Below are 22,484 nucleotides of genomic sequence, written 5' to 3' on the forward strand. Positions count from 1 at the left end.
TAGCTGCAGGTTCCAGAAGCCTAGAGGATCTTTCCAAGAATCATCACTGAGTCTGATTTGCAATGAGAGCCAGATCTCAGAGTGTACAGCATTATGAGAAGGACAGGTGCCACTAGGACTCATACTTTTCCTCAGAGGGTAGAAATGACTTACTGATGGAACATAGCCATTTTCATTCATTCCCTGTCTCCATTTTTATCTATCAAACACATACACATGGCCAGGCATGGTGGCTCTTGCTTGTAATCCCAGCGGCTCTGGAGGCTGAGGAGGATCATGAGTTCAAAGCCAGCCTCAGGAAAAGCAAGGCACTAAGCAACTCAATGAGAACCTGTCTCTAAATAAAACACAAAATAGGTCTGGGGATATGGCTCAGTGTTTGAGTGCCTTGAGTTCAATCCCAGGTACCCAAACACAAACACACACACATACATACACACACACACACAATTCCTTCCTTCTAGGTTTAGACTGTCCTGGACACTTCTGTTTCTGGCTTCTCTGTTCCATCCAGGGCCACAGACTCATGACACCAAAATGTAGCCCTTTTTCTCATCACCTCTCCATGGCTCAGATGTGGCTTCTTTGACTGAAAATGTTAGCATCCACTTGGACTTAGTGCAATATGTCATTCCTCTATCCATGGATAGCACAAAGGACAGCTTCTCCATCCTGTAAGAGAGACAAGAAGGGGCTGCATCTAGGCTGACCCCAGAAATCAGTCTGATCTCCAAATGGCTCATTCTTGGAAGCTCTGTCTATCCTTTCAGGCTGGTCAGTCCATATTCATTACCTTTCTGCTCAAATTTCCAGTCGGCTGTCTTCAGATTTTTTTTTTACTTAGATTTTTCCCACGATAATGACCTCTACTATCTGAGTTTGAATTCCACGAGGAAGGTGACTCTGAAATGCATAGAAAGGAGCCCCTAATGGGTTTCTCTGGGCAAACATCATTGCTTTCCTATGTACAGTTCTAGATCCATTACACCTGACTCTAAAACTTGAAGTTATTTTAGAAAAAGATAATACATTATATGTAACTGATAGTAGAAGGCATGAATTTTCCAATTATTTCCATCTAGCTAACCCTATTTTCCACCAATATGCTCTCATCAAGAAGCATAATTGTCCCGACCGGCAGGACACATCAACGTGGGCAGCGAACCTAGATGGGCAGGAATGAAGGGACAAGAGACACAGAAGGATGACAGCAAGACAGGAATTCTGATGAAGCTGCAAACTTTTATTGTTCACACAGGGGTATTTATATGCTGGGGATGGGGAAGCTCTCTAATCAGCAATTGCTGGATGTGGGTGGTAAAACTGCCAGCTGCAAGATGTCTGATGATCCTGATAAAGATGTCTGATGATCCTGATAACCGCAGGATGTTCCAGGGAGATAGGTAGCTGCAGGATGTCTCCCAGGGGGCTGTCAGGCTATTCTTTGAAGGAGAATTTCCTTCTAGTCCCTGACACATAATTATGGTGAAGAGCTATGGTGCAGCATGGTGTGAGGTACAGCTCTGGCTTCCCTTTCCCAGTTGCTGGTTGCAGGACAATCTGAGTCACCAGCTGCAGTCACTGGGTGCTTCCTTTATGATGAGGAGGAGGAGGAAGAGCATGAGTTCACAGAGGCAATTGGACAAATAAAGGATAAAATCTTTTTTGAAACAAATGTTCAATGAAATGTAATATCTTGGTGCTTGATATCTAGATTTCCTGGTGCCCTCACTATGCCAGCAGCAGCTGTAGATCACAGTAAAAGAATTTATAAAGTTTAGGCTCATAAGCTGGATGAAGAGATGAGAAAAGAATTTGAAAATATACTTATGTTGTCAAAGATACTGAGTTTCCAGGCCTATTGAAGACTCCAAGAGTAATGCCGACTATCACTACCAGCTATTGCAGTGTATTATCTTGTTAAAGATAATTGAGCTAAGACTGACATTTATGAGTGAACAAAGAGAATGCCCTCCAGGAACTTTAGTCTGACAGTTTAATTTTAAATTTAATTTGGTGGAGGACATGCCCAAGACTTTGTAAAGCTGCTAACATCATCTGGTATCCAGTTTAAAAAAAAAAAAAAGAATGAAGAGGAAGGAATTCAGACCCAGTATTTTGCAGAACTTCTTGTGACTTTGAGAGTGGTCCTCTATGAAGGGGTTAAATGATAATCATTTCACAGTGGTTAGGACTTTGGCTATTTAATCATAATACTGACCAACTCTAATTTGCCCAAAGTAGAACTTAACTTTCTGAGATCCTTCAACTCTTTTTTCCTGTCATTTAAGATGTGAAATACCCAATAAAGAGCTGGGAAAAAATCTTAAAAGTGGATTACAGGAAGTTACTGAACAGTTAGAGCTGGAACAGATAGTAGATAACATCATACAGGATCCAATTTATTGCTTACAGGAATGGCCTTTTTCAAAATGATAGTAATGTGCTTTGAAGATTATATCAATGATGCCAAATATTGTGGTCACTTGTATGGCATTGATTCTATTTCATCCTAGGCATAGAATGGCACAGGGAATGCATATGGAGAGGAAGTCAACAAGTAGTCATGACATCAAATAGTCCTTTTATTTGAACTATCTCTGGTTAAATCCCTTGAACAATAGACACATCATTCCCATTGTGGCCCATCTTATTCTTTGCCTTTCAGTACTAAGTATGATCATTCTTCCCTCAGACTTTAATAACAGATGTATATCCAGATTAAATTTGACCTTAATCTAATATACTTACTAGTAAATATATGTGTCAGAATGGGGAAATCTAAATCATATTGAATACATTGATAATAATAATAGGACAATTTGTACCAACTTTGGCTTGTTTTTTTTTTTTTAATTTTATTAAATTAACTAGCACTGACTAATTTATTTCCCTGTTTCATGCTTCTTCCTTCCATTCTGCAAGAGTTTGGGCTATTTGTGATTGTGAACCATCAATTTTGCATTTTATAGAGTGATCCCAATCCTCTGTTTTATCAGAAATTGTGGTTTCTCTTGCTCTTAACTAGAAAAATGGTCATCTGCCAAACTTATACAGTTTTTGGTTGTTTTTGACCTACAGAATATAGCACATGCATTGTGCAAACTATTGATTCAGCAAAACTAGCAAAACACACACACACACAAGAAATTACTGAGAAGCTTAATAACTACTGTTTCTGGGTATAGTGTTTAATCTGTCAAGTACATCTAGTGTCTGTCTGTCAGTTTCTAATTGACAGGTACAAGTCTGCTTTGTGACTGAAGAATTTTTAAACCAGCCTTTCACCTTTCAGGAAAAAGAAAACAACAACAAAAAAAAAAACCTTTGTTGAAGATATATAGTCAATGATTATATATCTTAATACAACTTCATATCATTAGTTAATTATAATTTATTTTAACAAAAATAATTTTATTATATCATTGACACAAAATTTAAAAATATATCTAACCTATACTAAGCTCCTCATGACTATAGTGTTGATTGTTAGGTGGGATTTTCTGTGCTGAAACCAGGAAAGCTCCATGTAAAGAGAAACAAATTATCTACCTATAATAGTCAGCATACTCCATGTGCTTTATTCCAGTTTAAAATCTCAACAAATATAGAGAAATGTTATGTTCAAGCCATTGTTACAAGCATTTGAAACCTAATTAGAGGTTTAATATCCAATATCCAGCATTATTAGAATTATCGTTCACATCTTGAGTACGAAATGTGATGTTTTCACATGCTTTTTATTCAGCTATTTTGTGTGAGAGAATATTCAGTATGCTTTTATTGCTTTAGATTTACACTTGAAGGCCATATATTTAAAGCTGGAGTATGACTGGGCAGATATTAAGAAGAAAGGCTGTAATAAATTTCAGAATACATATTAAAATCATTTCATCTTGAAGTCCTAATGAAATCTGACTTATGATATAGTGCCAGTCAGCTTCAGTCTTAGAGATAAGTGTTCTTCAACTGGGGATGCTTCATATAATTAATGGAATGGTGTTGTTTAAAAATAATTAAATTGTAGGAAATTCATGAAAAGGCCTATAAATGTATGCTGGAGGGAAATGTGCCATGCTAAAAATTATTTGGTAGGAATAATTTTGTGAATTAGGAAAGGGACAGGAATAATTTATTGCACTGGCTTATGCATGAAAAAATATAGTTACAAACCTGGAGATGGAATAAACTAGCTGAAAATAATAAGAACAACAATGACGAATGTATGCCTACTCCTTAAACAAGACTGGCAGCTCTTGGAAAATAGTCATTATTAGCTATAGTCTGACTTAGTTGGCTCAGAGCTTGTTTGATTTCAACAGCTCTGTCCTCACTACATTGGTCAAAATCATCACAGGGATCCATTAACTTTGCAAATGATAGAGCCAACATAAAAATGAAGTAAATAAGTGTCTTTCCAAAATATATGAAAAGAAAAACTAAAGTGTGGAAGTCCATAGGTGCTGTTAATGACCTCTGACATACTCTTGCACATCTGGAATACTACTTGCATGCTCAGGGCTATGTGTGTGCTCAGGCAGGAAGCAAGAAGATCTTAAAAAGTCCCCTATCTACCTGAAATTAATGTCTGTGCAAGAATGAAGTGAAGGCCAAGGCAGAGCTACAAACTGATGGAGTGTTGAAGTTGTGCCCCAATAAACACAGAGAGCCTTTGGCGAAGACTGAGTAATTTATTCCTTCCAGGCTTTTAAGGAAATGTCCATCTAATATTTAGATAGCTGCTAGTATAATTGAACACAGATGTCAGCCACTAAAAATGCAGAAAATTCAAAGGTAAAGAAATAGTCCGATTCTTTGAATCCATTTCAATGCTTCAAGTCCTACCTCAGGAGCCCCAGGATTCTGTGGTACCCAGGAGCTGAAAGAACACTAAAGGGGAACACTAAGCATCCTGAAAGCCAGAAAATGTTGCTTTTGGAGCAACAGTTCGAACCCAGCCACCGTGCCATTGCCTTGGGGATCCTTCTTATCAGCCCAGAAGTAGTCACAGTAGCTCCACTCTAGCAGTTGCTGTTCAGGCATGGTGTCTGGCCGTGTGGATCTGAGGCAGGATAGTTTCTACTCTGTAGATTTGAAGTGTCCCTGAAGGTTCCCAGAAACTCGCAGATCCAGGCTCCATTTTCTGCAGGCTCTGCCACACTGCACGACCCAGAAGGCTCACCAACCAAGGACAATGGATAAACTCCAGGAGAGAGTGAAGGGAGTTGCTGGGAGCCATTAGCCAAGTAGGTATGACAATTTCCTTGCCAGCGTACCCCATGTTGCTGACATGTTGCAGTGACATTGAATGTAAGTGACCTTGCTCAAGGACCAAGGCAGATTAGGGTGTTCCCGGTTTTAAGATAATCTTGTTTAGGGCGTTCCCAATTTAGGTTCCAGGTTTAAGGTTTAAGATTATTCCTTATTCCTGCTGGGAATAGGGCGTATCCTGCTGCCTGAGTTCCCCTTGAGTTCTCACGGGATTCAGACAGTATATACTTTGGAGATAGAAGCCCAGTGGAAGTGGATTTGGGCAGAGAAGGTGGATTTGGGCAGAGAACGTGGATTTGGGCAGAGAACGTGGATTTCCCCAGAACGTGATTGTAGACGGCTGGTGTGAGTTCGGGAATAAAGAGTTGCTGTTTGAATCTACAAGCTGTGTGGTGGCTCGTGATTGTGTGCCCAGCCAGACTGCGGCATTTGTGCCCAGCCAGACTGTGGCAGATTGGAAGGATCCTGAAGGATGTGAAGGAACTATACAGCCATATGTATTGGATCATCTTCCTATAAATTTATGGGGACGAGATGTCCTAGATCAATTAGGTTTGACGTTAACAAATAATATCAATCCTAATGCGCCCACTACTAGGGCTAGACAAGGCTTTAGGAAAGAAAAAAGATTAGGAAAACAAGGGCAAGGTATAGCAGCACCAGTACAAATAGATCAAGGAACAGACAGACATGGGTTGGATTTTCAGAAAGGGCCACTGAGACAATCAAAATTACTTGGAAATCAGAAAGACCAGTGTGGGTTCCTCAGTGGCCCCTGACAAAAGAAAAGATACAAGTAGCCCATGATCTGGTCAAACAACAATTAACGGAAGGACATATACAACCTTCCATATCTCCCCATAATACTCCCATTTTTGTCATCAAAAAGAAATCTGGTAAATGGAGATTATTGCAAGATTTAAGAGCCATTAATAATGAGATGGTTATTATGGGACCTGCTCAATCAGGGATTCCTCAATTGTCTGCTTTGCCAAAAACCTGGCATGTTTTAGCTATAGATATTAAAGATTGTTTTTTTTCAATTCCAATTCATCCCGAGGATAGTCCACGTTTTGCATTTACTATCCCTGCATTAAATCATGAAGGTCCTGATCAGAGATATGAATGGAAAGTACTCCCTCAAGGGATGGCTAACAGTCCAACTATGTGTCAAATATATGTTAACAAAGCAATCCAGCCACTTAGAAATCAAAATCCTGAACTACAAATATTTCACTATATGGATGATGTATTATTGGCACATAAAGATAAAAACATATTGCTGGAATGTTATGCCACACTTACAAACTTATTAAAAAATTATAATCTAGAGATAGCAATAGATAAAGTACAATTAAATTTTCCAATTAATTATTTAGGAGTTCTATTGTCCTCAACCATGGTCCGTCCACCAAAAATTCAAATACGAGTAGATCAACTCAAATCACTTAACGACTTTCAAAAGTTATTGGGAGACATAAATTGGATAAGGCCTTATCTAGGTATACCAACAGGAGAGTTGGGACCTTTATTTGATATTCTAAAAGGTCCATCAGATCCAAATTCACCCCGCATGTTAACTCCTAAAGCAAGAAAGGCATTAAAAATTATTGAAACATATATGGAAAACATACATTTGGATAGAATTGATATAAGTTTGCCTTTATTATTTATTGTACTACCAACAAAAAATATTCCTACAGGAGTATTTTGGCAAGAAGGTCCATTATTGTGGATACATTTACCTTATTCTCCTAACACTATTCTTACTAGGTATCCTGAGGCTGTAGGACAATTAATACTCAAAGGAATAAAAGCAGCGAAGGGAGTGTTTGGAATTTCTCCCAATAAAATTATTACTCCATATACTATGGATCAAATTGATGAGTTAGCTAATGAGTTAAATACTTGGGCAATAATCATGTGTAAATCTAATGTTTCATTTGATAATCATTTACCATCTAATCCTTTGTTGTCTTTTTGGTCTAAGCATCCTGTAGTTTTTCCTAAAATGACAAGAAAAACACCTATCATGAATGCTCCAAATATATTCACTGATGGGTCAAATAATGGTACAGCAGCAATAGTTACCCCAGATCGAACTTTTACATTTTTAGTACCCAAACAATCAGCTCAAAAGGTAGAGCTTAATGCAGTTTTACAAGCTTTTTTGATGTTTAAAGATTCTGTATTTAATTTATTTTCTGATAGTCAGTATGTAGTTAATGCTATAGTATCTCTTGAAGATGCTGGTAGGATTTCCCCTTCTTCTACTGTTTTCTCTTTGTTTTCCACTATACAAAGTCTAATCTGGGACAGAAAAGATCCATTCTTTATAGGACATATTAGGGCACATACAGGATTGCCTGGAGCCCTTAGTTTAGGCAATGATTTAGCAGATAAAACTACACATGACATACATATTTTCTCTACATTTGAAGAAGCTACAAATTTTCATAAAAGGTTTCATGTTAATGCTAATACTTTACAAAAGCGTTTTAAAATAACTAAGGAACAAGCCAGACATATAATAAAACAATGTCAAAATTGTGTGACATTTTTACCACAAGTTAATCTTGGAGTCAATCCTAGAGGACTGATACCTAACCATATTTGGCAGATGGACGTCACACACTTGCCAGAATTTGGAAAATTAAAATATTTACATGTTACAGTCGATACTTCTTCTGGATTTTTGATGGGCTCCCTTCATGCCGGAGAAAAAACTAAAGATGTTATAGCTCATTGCTTACAAAATTTTGCCACTGTGGGCGTTCCTAAACAGTTAAAAACCGATAATGGTCCTGGCTATACCTCTACCTCTTTTAAACAATTTTGCTCATCATTTGGTATTACTCATGTAACAGGAATCCCATACAATCCACAGGGACAAGGCATAGTTGAAAGAGCTCATCAAACTATTAAAACATACTTATTAAAGCAAAAAGAGGGAATTGGAAGGGGGTATATATCCCCCAAAGATAAACTTAAAATAACGCTTTTTACTCTAAACTTTTTAAATTTGGATTCTTCAGGACTTAGTGCTGCGGAAAGGCATATGTATCCAAAAAATGTACATAAGCCTAAAGTACTTTGGAAAGATATTCTAACAGGACAATGGAAAGGTCCTGACCCAGTGATTGTCTGGAGTCGGGGGTCTGTTTGTGTTTTTCCACAGGGAGAACAGCAGCCCATTTGGATTCCAGAGAGATTAACTAAAACAGTTTCTACAGATCGAAAAGAAGATGATTTGACTCAAATCCATAACAGCTGATATCCAGAACTCCAGCTTGGCCATTCTTACATCTGCGACAGTGATTAACCAGGATGCTTTTTTCAATAGCTATTTTATTATTGCATTTTTCCACATCATAAGGTTCTATTTTTATTTTTTGAGCTCATACAAACCTAGGTTAATGTTTTTCTGATCAGTTTTATTTTTTGACTGTGGAGTTTTTAAACATTGCAATGGAGCAATTTTTCCCAAGGATCCGTCAATTGGCTTGGTGTTGTGGCATTTCTGTATCCTCCTCCCTTCTGCTAGTGATGGTCTAAAATTTGGGGGCCAATGGCTTATGCTGGACCGGTAGTCAGTGACGGGTATGATCCAATTGCAGTGGTATCAACCTAAGACAGGAGGCTGACGCCTAAAGGTCAGTTTTCCGATGACGGGTAAGAACCATATGTTGAATTGGACAACCTACCAGGCACGGTCCATAAGCCACATTAACCTCACTCCCCCACTGGCACCAAGGCCAAATTTGGGGGCCAACAGAGGTGAGGCAAAGAACCTCACCCCCCCACTGGTGCATAGACCTATCCACAAGTATGGCTGTATGCTGGACCGGTAGTCAGTGACGGGTATGATTCAATTGCAGTGGTATCAACCTAAGACAGGAGGCTGACGCCTAAAGGTCAGTTTTTCCCATGACGGGTAAGAACCATATGTTGAATTGGACAACCTACCAGGCACGGTCCTTAAGCCACATTGCTTGTTGTTTAATTAATCAGAAGGGGGGAGATGCTGGGAGCCATTAGCCAAGTAGGTATGACAATTTCCTTGCCAGCGTACCCCATGTTGCTGACATGTTGCAGTGACATTGAATGTAAGTGACCTTGCTCAAGGACCAAGGCAGATTAGGGTGTTCCCGGTTTTAAGATAATCTTGTTTAGGGCGTTCCCAATTTAGGTTCCAGGTTTAAGGTTTAAGATTATTCCTTATTCCTGCTGGGAATAGGGCGTATCCTGCTGCCTGAGTTCCCCTTGAGTTCTCACGGGATTCAGACAGTATATACTTTGGAGATAGAAGCCCAGTGGAAGTGGATTTGGGCAGAGAAGGTGGATTTGGGCAGAGAACGTGGATTTGGGCAGAGAACGTGGATTTCCCCAGAACGTGATTGTAGACGGCTGGTGTGAGTTCGGGAATAAAGAGTTGCTGTTTGAATCTACAAGCTGTGTGGTGGCTCGTGATTGTGTGCCCAGCCAGACTGCGGCATTTGTGCCCAGCCAGACTGTGGCAGGGAGTGAACTTCTGTTCCAGTTTTACCCGCCCTCCTCTCTATAGGTTCTTAATTAAGAAAACAACAACCCTTAATTCTAGGCACTGCAGTAGACAATCCATTCACAGAAAAAAATCTAGATTAATTAGAATTAATTAACAATTCTAAATTAATTAATTTACTGCAAACAAGTCTAGATTAATTCAAAACATTACAAAACACACTTAATCATGACAGGCTAGTGATAGATATTCCCTCTTTATGCTAAGTTCAAATGTCAGAGATCAAAAGTCTCAAGCCTTAGGCTTTAAGTCCAGCAGATGCACACTCACTCAGACCCTGGTGATCAGATCTGAAACAAAGGCAGATTTTCCTGGCTTGGAGTGGACAACCAGTTGAGAAGAGGGCCTATGGAAAAGTTGTGGCTCTCACTAATGTCCAGAGAAGGCAGTAGAGTTTGAGAGCCATGAGGATCATGCAGAGGATCAGGAGAAAAATGACAAGGATTGTCAGGTTCTCATCAGCCTCTCCAGGTCAAGTGCATTCCTGTTTCAGCTGGCTAAATCCCTGCTCATTAGCTCTATTATTTATAATAAATTTTGAGGCTTTTGACCCCCCCCCCCTCTTTTCAATCTTTATCAGCTACCAGAAGATTTCTCCAAGACATCATTTACCCTGGGGTCAGAAACATCTTGTCTGGTATTCTCTACCCTGATCTTCTTGTCTTTCCCTCTTATCAGGCAAGTACAGCCTGCCAGATATTTTACTCTGTTTATCAGGGTAAGGGGAAGTAACTTGTCAAACCAGAGACCAAACTGGAGAGCTCTGTGGGTGTGCCTGATGAGACTGCAGGTTTAAAACTGGAGTTTTTAAAATGGAGTTGCTTAGGCTCAGGCCTAAGGACATCCTCACAGTCTCAATTAAAGATTTTTTTTAATTTAATTGGTCCTTAATTGAGTTTTTCCCCCTATATGTAAAACCACTTTATTAAAATGACCTGTAGAAGCATTCCAAACATTCCAGAAAAATCTTTGTCCTGCTGTGGAGGAAAATAAAGGTGGGATTGGACTTGGTTTAAACTACAGGGAAGTTTAATCTCAAGAGCTACAGTACATAGTGCATCTGAACACCAAAAGCCATGTGAATAACGTGGTACTTTTTAATTTTTTTTTTTTTTTAGTTGGACTTTTATTTTATTTATTGATACCTGGTGCTGAGGATCAAACCTAGTTGCTCACACATGCTAGGCAAGCGCTCTGCCACTGAGCCAAAACCACAGCCCTAACCTGGTACATTTTTAATAACCTGTTTTACATAGATATTAACCAGTAGACTTAATACTTTTTCAATATTTGTTTGGATTGAATCAATAACCCAGAAATTAGTGAAGCAGAGAATCTTACTTTATCTCCAAATTTGTTTTCAGATATCACAGTGTCTGAGTTAAGATTCCTCTTTGAAGAATTTACTCTGTGTTGAGTTCTCTTTCCAACCTCCCATATTTGTCCAGTCCTTAGTTTTAGAACAGTCTTAAATAAGGTGCCCACAGATATCAATGTCTCTTGGCCTATTTAGAAAATATCAGTATCTGAGTCTTGCCTCCTAAACATCAGGTTGAACTATAGGTGTGTAGCATCTAAGGGGAGTAGTTGGATATTGTGAAGATGGAAGGAATCTTCTGATATAACTTTCATCTAAAAGGAAGTTCATTTTGGGGGTGCACACCAGGAATCCAGCTCAGGGACACTCCACCACTTAGCCACATCCCCAGCCTTATTTTATATTTTGTTTAGAAAGAGTTGCTTAGTGCCTTCTATTGCTGAGGCTGGTTTGAAGATTCCATCCTCCTGCCTCAGACTCCCAAGTTTCTGGGATTACAGGCATTTCCCTTCCTGCCTGGCTGGCAGTTCATTTTTTTTTTCTTTTATTAGATACTGTGAATAAAGCTACAATAAAAATGGATCTTCAGTTTAAAAAAAAAAGAGAAATAGTCCATAAAAAACACAAAACAATAAACCATCAACAATAATTTCTATGGGGCTGGGGTGGGGTTCAGTGGTAGAGTGCTGGGAGCCATTAGCCAAGTAGGTATGACAATTTCCTTGCCAGCGTAAACCCATGTTGCAGTGACATTGAATGTACGTGACCTTGCTCAAGGACCTAGGCAGATTAGGGTGTTCCCGGTTTTAAGATAATCGTGTTTAGGGCGTTCCCATTTTAGGTTCCAGGTTTAAGGTTTAAGATTATTCCTGCTGGGAATAGGGCGTATCCTGCTGCCTGAGTTCCCCTTGAGTTCTCACGGGATTTAGACAGTATATTTTGGAGATAGAAGCCCAGTGGAGGTGGATTTGGGCAGAGAACGTGGATTTGGGAAAAGAACGTGGATTCCCCCAGAACGTGATTGTAGACGGCTGGTGTGAGTTCGGGAATAAAGAGTTGCTGTTTGAATCTACAAGCTGTGTGGTGGCTCGTGATTGTGTGCCCAGCCAGACTGCGGCATTTTGGCGTCCCGTGCGGGGAACTTCTGAATCTTAGAGGTAAGTGAAATTTCTCACCCTTGAGGAAGAGAGAAAGAATGGGTGAACATTTCAAAAAACAATGTGTTATTGTTTTGATTTATTTTATTTTTATTTCAAGTTGCCTGTTCCTAGAACTTTCTCAGGCAAACTGGGGAAAATGGTTGACTCAAGGTTTGAAGTTGTTCGCTTCCGAGGAAGAGAAATTGTTAGAGAAAGGAGGCACCCCAGTAAGACCAAGAACAGTTAAGGCATATGTTGATAAAATACAAAAATGTAGCAAATGGCTTTTTAAAGATGAGTTATTAAGTATATTAATGAGACCATCATGGTATCCTGTAGAAGGATTTTTCTTCAACAAGAAAGAGATGGCTAGTTCTGTTTACTACATTTGTCTAAGATCTTGGTTTTTACAGACATCTGATTAATTTACAAAGCTAAAGTGTTAAAATATCAACCAGTAAATATAAAATCAAGTACTCTTACTTATTAAGTTCCATAAGGTAATATATTTAAACATTATGTGTGTTTTCATAAATTGGTAAATGGAAAAAGGTTTAATATTGCTTTGTGTCTGTGTCTTTGCTAAAACAAGGTTACTAAGTGTTAAGATTCTATCATGTGTAATTTATATACAAAGAGTAAAAAAAATTTCAGTTGGGTTTCAATTATAGTATTATAGTATCATAAAAAACATGAAAGTCTTTCATTTTATTAAAGTGGAGTAATTTGTCTAAATCAGAAATTTTATAAGAGTTGTTTCAAAATGTGAATTTATAAAAAGGGTTAACGGTTAAAAAAGAGATAGAAAAAGATTCAAGATGTGGAAATATATTTTAATATAAAAGGTTAAAGGAAAAATAAATGTTTCTAGATGAGATAATCTCTGTGTGGTAAAGTAAAAAGTTGTAAAATGCCATTTAAAAAGATTTTGAGGAAACTAGACTTACTTTAAAAGCTTGAGAAAGGAATAAAGAAGAAAAAGGTATTTGTACATGGCAGATTGAGAAAAAGCTTCTCAATGGAGTTAAAAAAAAAAGCCTTTGGTTGAAGGGCAGCCATGTAAACTAACATTAAAGCGATTTAAACAGAATCTAAGCCTTGTTTAAAAGAGTGAAGCTGTAGGTGGTGAAAAAGTACATTTAAAAGTACAGTATAGATGATAATTAAAAGGCTTTAAAAGGTTAAATTGAAGGTGGTCGAGATACCTTCATGGCAGAAAAAAGATTGCTTTATTGCATCATTCGAAGCCTAGTTAATCTTAAAGGCATTACTTTAAAAAAATGGGAAGATAATAAGAAAAGATATTTAGATAAAGAAGATTAAAAATTTAAAGTGAAAAACTTTAAAGACAGAAGTGTAGAAAGTTAAAAACAAAAAAAGATAGAAAAGATGTAGAAAGATAAAAAAATGTAGGAAGACAAAAGTTTTAAACCCACAAAATAGGAAGAAAAAAAAAACTAGGAGGAAAATAAGCAACTAAGGGTAAATATACAAACCTTAGAAAAAAAAAAAAACTAGAAGATAGAAATAAGATAAAAAATGGTTGAAAATATCAAGTAAGGTATTACAGATAGAAAATGCAAAAAGCTAAGACAACTATTAGATACAGACATACTTATTAAAGCAAAAAGAGGAAATTGGAAGGGGGTATATATCCCCCAAAGATAAACTTAAAATAACGCTTTTTACACTAAACTTTTTAAATTTGGATTCATAAGGACTTAGTGCTGCGGAAAGACATATGTATCCAAAAAATGTACATAAGCCTAAGGTACTTTGGAAAGATATTCTAACAGGACAATGGAAAGGTCCTGACCCAGTGATTGTCTGGAGTCGGGGTTTTGTTTGTGTTTTTCCACAGGGAGAACAGCAGCCCATTTGGATTCCAGAGAGATTAACTAAAACAGTTTCTACAGATCGAAAAGAAGATGATTTGACTCAAATCCATAACAGCTGATATCCAGAGCTCCAGCTTGGCCATTCTTACATCTGCGACAGTGATTAACCAGGATGCTTTTTTCAATAGCTATTTTATTATTGCATTTTTCCACATCATAAGGTTCTATTTTTATTTTTTGAGCTCATACAAACCTAGGTTAATGTTTTTCTGATCAGTTTTATTTTTTGACTGTGGAGTTTTTAAACATTGCAATGGAGATTTCACCCAGGTAAAGCTACAAGGCCTTTACTATTTTCTTATGTGTTGTACGTTTGTGTACACTCTTGTGTTTTGTGTTGTATGTCTGTATGTGCGTATGTCCATATTTCTTATATGAGGAGCGCTCATGAAAAAATGGATCCGAATTATTATTATTTTTTTATTCACGTGATTTAAATGGTTTAATTTAAATTATGTAAACAGCTGTTAAGGATTGTTTTTAAAGGTGGTTAACAGATCTGTTTGTTTACTAATTTAAATTAGGTAAAAAGCTGTTAAGGATTGTTTTTAAAGTAGGTTAACAGATCTGTTTGTTTACTTTCACCTTTCCTTTTCATTATATTTAATAATTCTTTTCAGGATAATGTCTCTTTAGCATCATTGCCAGAATTCCTATCTCCATCTCAGTGCTGGTGAAGAACTCAACAAGTAATGCTCAATCAAAGAGTTAACTTACTTTGGGAGGAAATGGACATATTGATAGATTCCTCTGCTTTGAACTGCTTGCAGAACTTGCCTGGACTATGTAACTATCGTTTGGTGCAGCGAATTGTGGTAATGCTGGCATATCTTTGCTGATGGTGTCACCAGTGATGCAATTTTTCCCAAGGAGCCGTCAATTGGCTTGGTGTCGTGGCATTTCTGTATCCTCCTCCCTTCTGCTAGTGATGGTCTAAAATTTGGGGGCCAATGGCTTATGCTGGACCGGTAGTCAGTGACGGGTATGATCCAATTGCAGTGGTATCAACCTAAGACAGGAGGCTGACGCCTAAAGGTCAGTTTTCCGATGACGGGTAAGAACCATATGTTGAATTGGACAACCTACCAGGCACGGTCCATAAGCCACATTAACCTCACTCCCCCACTGGCACCAAGGCCAAATTTGGGGGCCAACAGAGGTGAGGCAAAGAACCTCACCCCCCCACTGGTGCATAGACCTATCCACAAGTATGGCTTATGCTGGACCGGTAGTCAGTGACGGGTATGATTCAATTGCAGTGGTATCAACCTAAGACAGGAGGCTGACGCCTAAAGGTCAGTTTTTCCCATGACGGGTAAGAACCATATGTTGAATTGGACAACCTACCAGGCACGGTCCTTAAGCCACATTGCTTGTTGTTTAATTAATCAGAAGGGGGGAGATGCTGGGAGCCATTAGCCAAGTAGGTATGACAATTTCCTTGCCAGCGTACCCCATGTTGCAGTGACATTGAATGTACGTGACCTTGCTCAAGGACCTAGGCAGATTAGGGTGTTCCCGGTTTTAAGATAATCGTGTTTAGGGCGTTCCCAGTTTAGGTTCCAGGTTTAAGGTTTAAGATTATTCCTGCTGGGAATAGGGCGTATCCTGCTGCCTGAGTTCCCCTTGAGTTCTCACGGGATTCAGACAATATATTTTGGAGATAGAAGCCCAGTGAGGTGGATTTGGGAAGAGAACATGGATTTCCCCAGAACGTGATTGTAGACGGCTGGTGTGAGTTCGGGAATAAAGAGTTGCTGTTTGAATCTACAAGCTGTGTGGTGGCTCGTGATTGTGTGCCCAGCCAGACTGCGGCATTTGTGCCCAGCCAGACTGTGGCAGTAGAGTGCTTACCTAATATGTGTGAAGTACTGGGTTCAATACAAAGCACCCCATATAAATAAAATAAAGGTCCATCGACAACTAAAAAAATTACAAAAAAAAAAACCACAATAATAACTACAACAAAAGCAACAGTGACAAAAATAAAAACAACAAACATTAAGGGAACGAATCGGCTTTCAAGATTTATCACATTAAAATTTCCATTTTTCAAAAGGAGATTATGAGTCAGTAAAGAATCAGGAAAACACTGTCCATACATAGGGAAAAATAAAAAATAAATAAAAAATAAAAAACAATGCAAATATGACTCATAGAAACTATCCCTAAAGAAGTATAGACCTTGGGATTATTAGACAAATACTTTAATTGCCTGTTATTTCAAATATTGTAAAAGAAATAAAGAAAAGTTTGTAAATTATTTTAATAAAAATTATAGGAAGAATGTCTCACCAAAGAGACTAAAAGAGAAGAAAGAACCCCCAAATAAAGACAGACTATTATATTTCTTGTCCAAGAATAAAAATAGATATGAAAAAGATGCCAATCCTGAGTGACCTGTGTGACACAATCAAGGGAACCAACACACACATGAAAGTTATAGAAAGTAGCCTATGGAGAGGGGACATAAAAATGTTTATGGAAAATGATGACGAAAATCTTTTCGAATGTGATGATAAGAAAATCTATTACATCTACAAAACACTAAAAGATGTTATTCAGAGTTTATATTTACATAGTTCATGGAAAGCATTGTAGATAAAACTCAGTAAATTCTAAATAAAGAGTATGTTAATTGACATCAATTATGCCAAGATTGTGTCAATTTATATATATAATCCAATTATGATACACTGATTGGCAACAAGTTCTAGCCCTCAGAATGTGAGAAACTGAAGACAGGACCAAACATAGATAATGACTGTTTTCAAATATTGAATATCGGCCAACAGGCAGATTGAGATTACATGTCCTCAGAGAAGGAAAGCACATGTATATATACACAGACACACCAATGCATGCACATACTTATATACACAGAAAAAATACATGTATGAATAAACACACTCAGATGCACATTTACACATATGCAGGCACACACATACACACTTAAATATAAAACAGGTACACACATAAATACACACTATTTTAGTTTGCTTAGAGGCAAAGTTTATTTTAGATCATGGTTTCAGAGTTTCAGCCTATGGTTGGCTGACTGCATTGCTCTGAGCCTGAGGTAAGGCAGAACATCATGGCACAAGGGTATGGCAGAGGACAGTTGCTCAGTTCATGACAGCCAGGAAGCAGAGACAGAAAGAGCCATGTGCCAGGAACAAAATATAAACCCCAAAGGCATATATCCAGTGACTGACATCCTCCAACCACAGTCTACCTGGTTACCACATAGTTCATCCATTCAAGAAGATTGTTCCACTGATTAGTTTACAGATGTCATGATCTGATCATTTAAGCTGTAAACATTCTTGCATTGTCACACACATATGAGATTCTGTGGGACACCTCACCTGCAAACCATAACACATACTTAAATGTACAATCTACAGACACATGTGTGCGCTTGTGCGCGCGCACAAACACACACACACAAATGATCCCCACAGTGGTCACTGTTAGGACAAGTGATGCACACATGTTGAAGGTGGGAGATGGGAAGGAAGCACACCTCAGATCAGCAGGCTTTTATGTATTCAGTATTTAGCAGTGGAGTCAATTGGTGGAACCCTGATATGGCTCATTTTGGGGGGCAGAAAATGGCAGAGGGCTCAAGGAAGGGTCTGGGTTTTATAAGGATTATTTAGGGTGGAACAGGAAGGCAATTCCTGGGGCTCATTATATTGGAGTCTCGATGATTTGCTGATTCATTAGGGTGGGGTAGTAATGTGAAGAGGGACTTATTGTATTGGGGTTAGGTGACCCATTAGTGTGGTGGGAGGGGTCCTGGTGCCAATCTGGTCTGAGTTCCTTTTGTGTTCCTTTGCTTAGCTGAAGCCTGGGATTTTAGATGACAAAAGCTTAGGGAAAATGTCCTTGGACTTATTCCCATATCCTTTAGTCACAGTTTAATTTCTTGAGACAATTGTTGGCCCTGAGTGAAGTGGAGAGGGAAAGGCACAAGTGCCACCTGGAGTTGGCGACAGTCATCAAAGAGCTCTACCTCACCTGAGGTAGGCTAAGAAGCAAAAATTGAGATAGATGTGACTACAGGATGAGGTATCTTAAAGATTGCCTGAGACCTGGGTCTTCATGGGCACTAAGGGGGCCAGTAAGGGAAGAAAACTCTTAGAAACAATGTGGGGTTTTTAAAATTGAATTTTCCATGACCTGACCCAAGATCCCTAGGTCATGCAATCTTGAGTTCTTCTGTTACCTTCATCCAAATTCAACATCCATGATCTGCTGACACAAAGCATAACTCTGAATATTCCCCTGGAGACCCAACTCATTAACACTAACGCACAGGATCATATGTGCACTAAAGATCCATTTAGACCTCACCCACATGCATAGAGGACTCAGAGAATAAACAATAGTTTCACACAGGGAATGGAGATGACTGAACTCACTCTACTCCTGAGGCCTTGTGAAGGAATACTATGCTGTTCACAGACACAAGAAATTAAAATACCACACTGTGACACAAATGAAATAGGTGAGTTAAAAATGGTTATGAATACACAGATTTAATGCACTTCCAATCAAAATTTCAATGACATTCCTCACAGAAATAGAAAAAGCAGGCAAGAAATTCATCGGGAAAAATAAGAGACTCAGAATACCTAAAGCAATCCTTAGCAAGAAGAGTGAAGCAGGTGGCACCACTACACCAGCCTTAAACCATACTACAGAGCAATATTAACAAAACAGCATGGTACTGTCACCAAAATAGACTGGTAGACCAATGCTACAGAATAGAGGACACAGAGACTAACCCTCATAATTACAGTTATCTTATATAGACGAAGACACCAAAAACATACTGGAGAAAAGATAGCCTCTTCAACAAATGGTGCTGGGAAAACTGAAAATCCATATGCAACATGCACAAAACTCAAAGTGAATCAAAGACTTAGGAATTAAACCAGAGACTCTGCACCTAATAGAAGAAAATGTAGGACCAAATCTCCATCATGTCAGATTAGGCCCCAACTTCCTTAATAAGAGTCCTATAGTGCAAGAATTAAAATCAAGAATCCCAAAATGGGATGGATTCAAACTAAAAAGTTTCTTCTCAGAAAAAGAAACAATCATTGAGGTGAATAGAAAGCCTACATCTTGGAAGCAAATTTTTACCCCTCACACATCAGATAAAGCACTAATCTCTAGGGTATATAAAAAACTCAAAAAGCTAACCAAAAAAACAAATAATCTAATCAATAAATTGGCCAGGGAACTGAACAGACATTTCTCAGAAGATGATATACAATCAATCAACAAGTATATGAAAAAATGTCCAACATCTGTAGAAATTAGAGAAACGCAAATCAAAACCACTCTCAGCTATTAAGAATACAAACAACAATAAGTGTTGGTGAGGATGTGGGGAAAAAGGTACACTCATACATTGCTGGTCAGACTGCAAATTGTTGCAACCAATATGGAAAGCAATATGGAGATTCCTTGGAAAACTGAGAATGTAACCACCATTTGACTCAGCTATCCCATTCCTCAGTCTATACCCAAAGGACTTAAAAACAGCATACTCCAGGGGCACAGCCACATCAATGTTTATAGGAGCACAATTCACAATAGCTAACCTGTGGAACCAACCTAGATGCCCTTCAGTAGATGAATGGATAAAAAAATGTGATATATATGTACAATAGAATATTCTTCAGAAATAAAAGAGAATAAATCATGGCATTTGCAGGTGAATTGATGGAGTTGAAGAATATAATGCTAAGTGAAGTAAGCCAATTCCAAAAAACCAAATGCCAAATATTTTCTCTGATATAAGGAAGCTGATTCATAATGGGGTTGGGATGGGGAGCATGGGAGGATTAGATGAACTCTAGATAGGGCAAAGGGCAGGGAGGGGAAGGGAGGGGGCATGGGAGTAGAAAAGTTGGTGGAATGAGATGGACATCATTACCCTATATACATGTATGAAGATATGAATGGTGTTAATATACTTTGTATACAACCAGGGATATAAAAAATTGTGCTCTATGTGTGTAATATCAATTGTAATGCATTCTGCTGTCATATATAACAAATTAGAATACTAAAAAAATTAAAGAAAAAAATAGGTCTAGGAAAAGTCTTATTCTAATGTAGGGCAATTTGGAAGGGAAAAAAAATTAAAAACATATACCAAAGAATTTTTCTGTCTAAAAGAACCAGAGAACAATAAAGCGGGGAGGGGAGGGAAAGGAACTCAAAAAAAAAAAAGAAAAATTGTGCTGAATATATGGTATAATATGAATTGAAATGCATTCTGTTGTTGTGTATAACATATAAGAATAAATTTTTAAAAATTAAATAAATATGTGCTAGAAAAAAAATGGTCACTAGAGGAAAGTAGCATAGCAGAGTGAATAGGAGACCCACTAAGCTGCCACTGTTTAGGCAAAACATGAAACCAGCAGTGCTGAGCCAAGCTGGGTCTGGTGGCTGGAGGTCAAGAATGCATTCCAGGCAAGATCCATGAAATGTTATCATAAACTCCAACATGATAGTTGAGATAGCCATGGAAACCTCATTGGATCCTCACTAGATCTAATGGTAACTGGCATTCTCAAAAACTCTTCCTATCAAAAGTATCAGGAGTGAAAATATAAGACATGTTCCTACCACTTCAAGAAGGTCCTGTACAAGTCAACAACATCCAGAAGATCAGGTAGTTTCTTTTGTTATCAAGCAGATACTCAAACCACTAACATAAAAGTCACAAAATGTCTTTTTATCAATGTTTTTCAAAGTATGTGTGTTACCTGTTAATGAGTCAGAAATCAATTCTGTAACTTAATGTTTTTAAAAGAAAATAAAATATAAAGTACCAGAATGCTTTGTGTAGCCCTTTGCCTAAATTATGCACATCTCTAGGAATACTGAAGTCCATTTCAATATATGAGAAAGGTATTTGATAGAAGTGATATGATGACTAGAGTGTATATTCACCAAGGAATGGCTTTCAATCCTTTCATATGGGTGTCACTTGGTGTCCATAATGGCAAGGTTAATGTGCAGTCTGCCTTTATATTACCATGACTTGCAACTAGATGTGAAATCTGAGAGTCATTTGCAAATTTTGAGTACATTTTTTGGAAGAGCGCTATCTAAGCTATGTATTTTTTTTCCTTTTTTTTTTTTTTTCGCTTTGTTTTGTTTTGTTTTTGAGTTACTAGCAATTATAACATTTTAATCAAACTAGAATAAATTACTGTTAAAATGGATCCTTTCTTTATTAAAAGAAAGATAAATAATGGAATGAAATATAAAGAAATATGTTCTGGATCTCAAAGTGTGAACATTGACAACATTGAGCAAAAAATATTGACTACAATCTTCCAAATTCAACTTCATTAGAGGCATATTTCAAAAAAAAAAAAAAAAAAAAAAAGTACAAGGCATGTTCGTGAAGATTACTTAAAATATGATTTTATCAAATGTGAAAAGTTGTTTAAACTGACAGGCCACAGTGTGTTATTTGTAATAATATTCTTACAAATGAAAGTTTGCAACCTTTTTTAATACTTATTTTTTAGTTGTAGTTGGATACAATATCTTTAAATAATTTATTTATTTTTATGTGGTGCTGAGGATCGAACCCAGGGCCTTGCCCCATAGGCAAGCGCTCTACCACTGAGCCACAACCCTAGCCTAACTTAAAACCTTCAAAATTAAAAAGACACTTTGAAACTCAGCATACTGAACTTATTGATAAACCTCTTGAATATTTTCAAAGAAAAAAGACATAAAGTTATCAACATAATTTCTTAATTGTCCTACTGCTGTTAGTGAGAAAAACTTAGTCTCATCATATTTAGTTGCATATCGTGCAGCAAAAGAGAAAATGGTTCACACAGCTGCTGAAAAAATTATACTTCCAGAGTGTTTGGCTATGGCAAGTACAATATTTGATGGTAAGTCAACTGATAAAGTAAAAACTATACTCTTGAATTTGTACTATTGCAGAACATTTAGACTTAACACTTCTTACTCAGTTGTGATCTGATATAGATTTTGCAATCCAGCTGGATGAAAGCACTGATTGGAAGCTGCACAGCACTTTTAGTTTATGTCAGGTATGCAAGGCAGGATGATTTTATGGAATTGTGTATCTGTGTGTGTGTGTGTGTGTGTGTGTGTGTGCTTTTTAAAATTTAACCTCTCATTTAAGTGAATTAGATATTGTTAGAGAATTGGAAAAGTGCATTGTTGGTCAAGATAAATTAAACTGTAAGAACTGTAAAGGAATTACAAGTAATAGAACA

At 37.7% G+C, this 22,484-nt stretch overlaps 1 pseudogene; it reads left to right on the forward strand.

The window, feature by feature from the left end:
* The first annotated feature begins 1,733 nt into the window (after positions 1-1,733).
* On the forward strand, positions 1,734-2,564 carry LOC124108952 (CCR4-NOT transcription complex subunit 7-like; annotated as a pseudogene).
* Positions 2,565-22,484: the final 19,920 nt, after the last annotated feature.

This window comes from Marmota monax, unplaced genomic scaffold (genome assembly GCF_021218885.2).
Source record: "Marmota monax isolate L192 unplaced genomic scaffold, Marmota_monax_Labrador192_F-V1.1 WCK01_AAM20220418_F8-fsc00414, whole genome shotgun sequence".
NCBI classification, from domain to species: Eukaryota; Metazoa; Chordata; class Mammalia; order Rodentia; family Sciuridae; genus Marmota; species Marmota monax.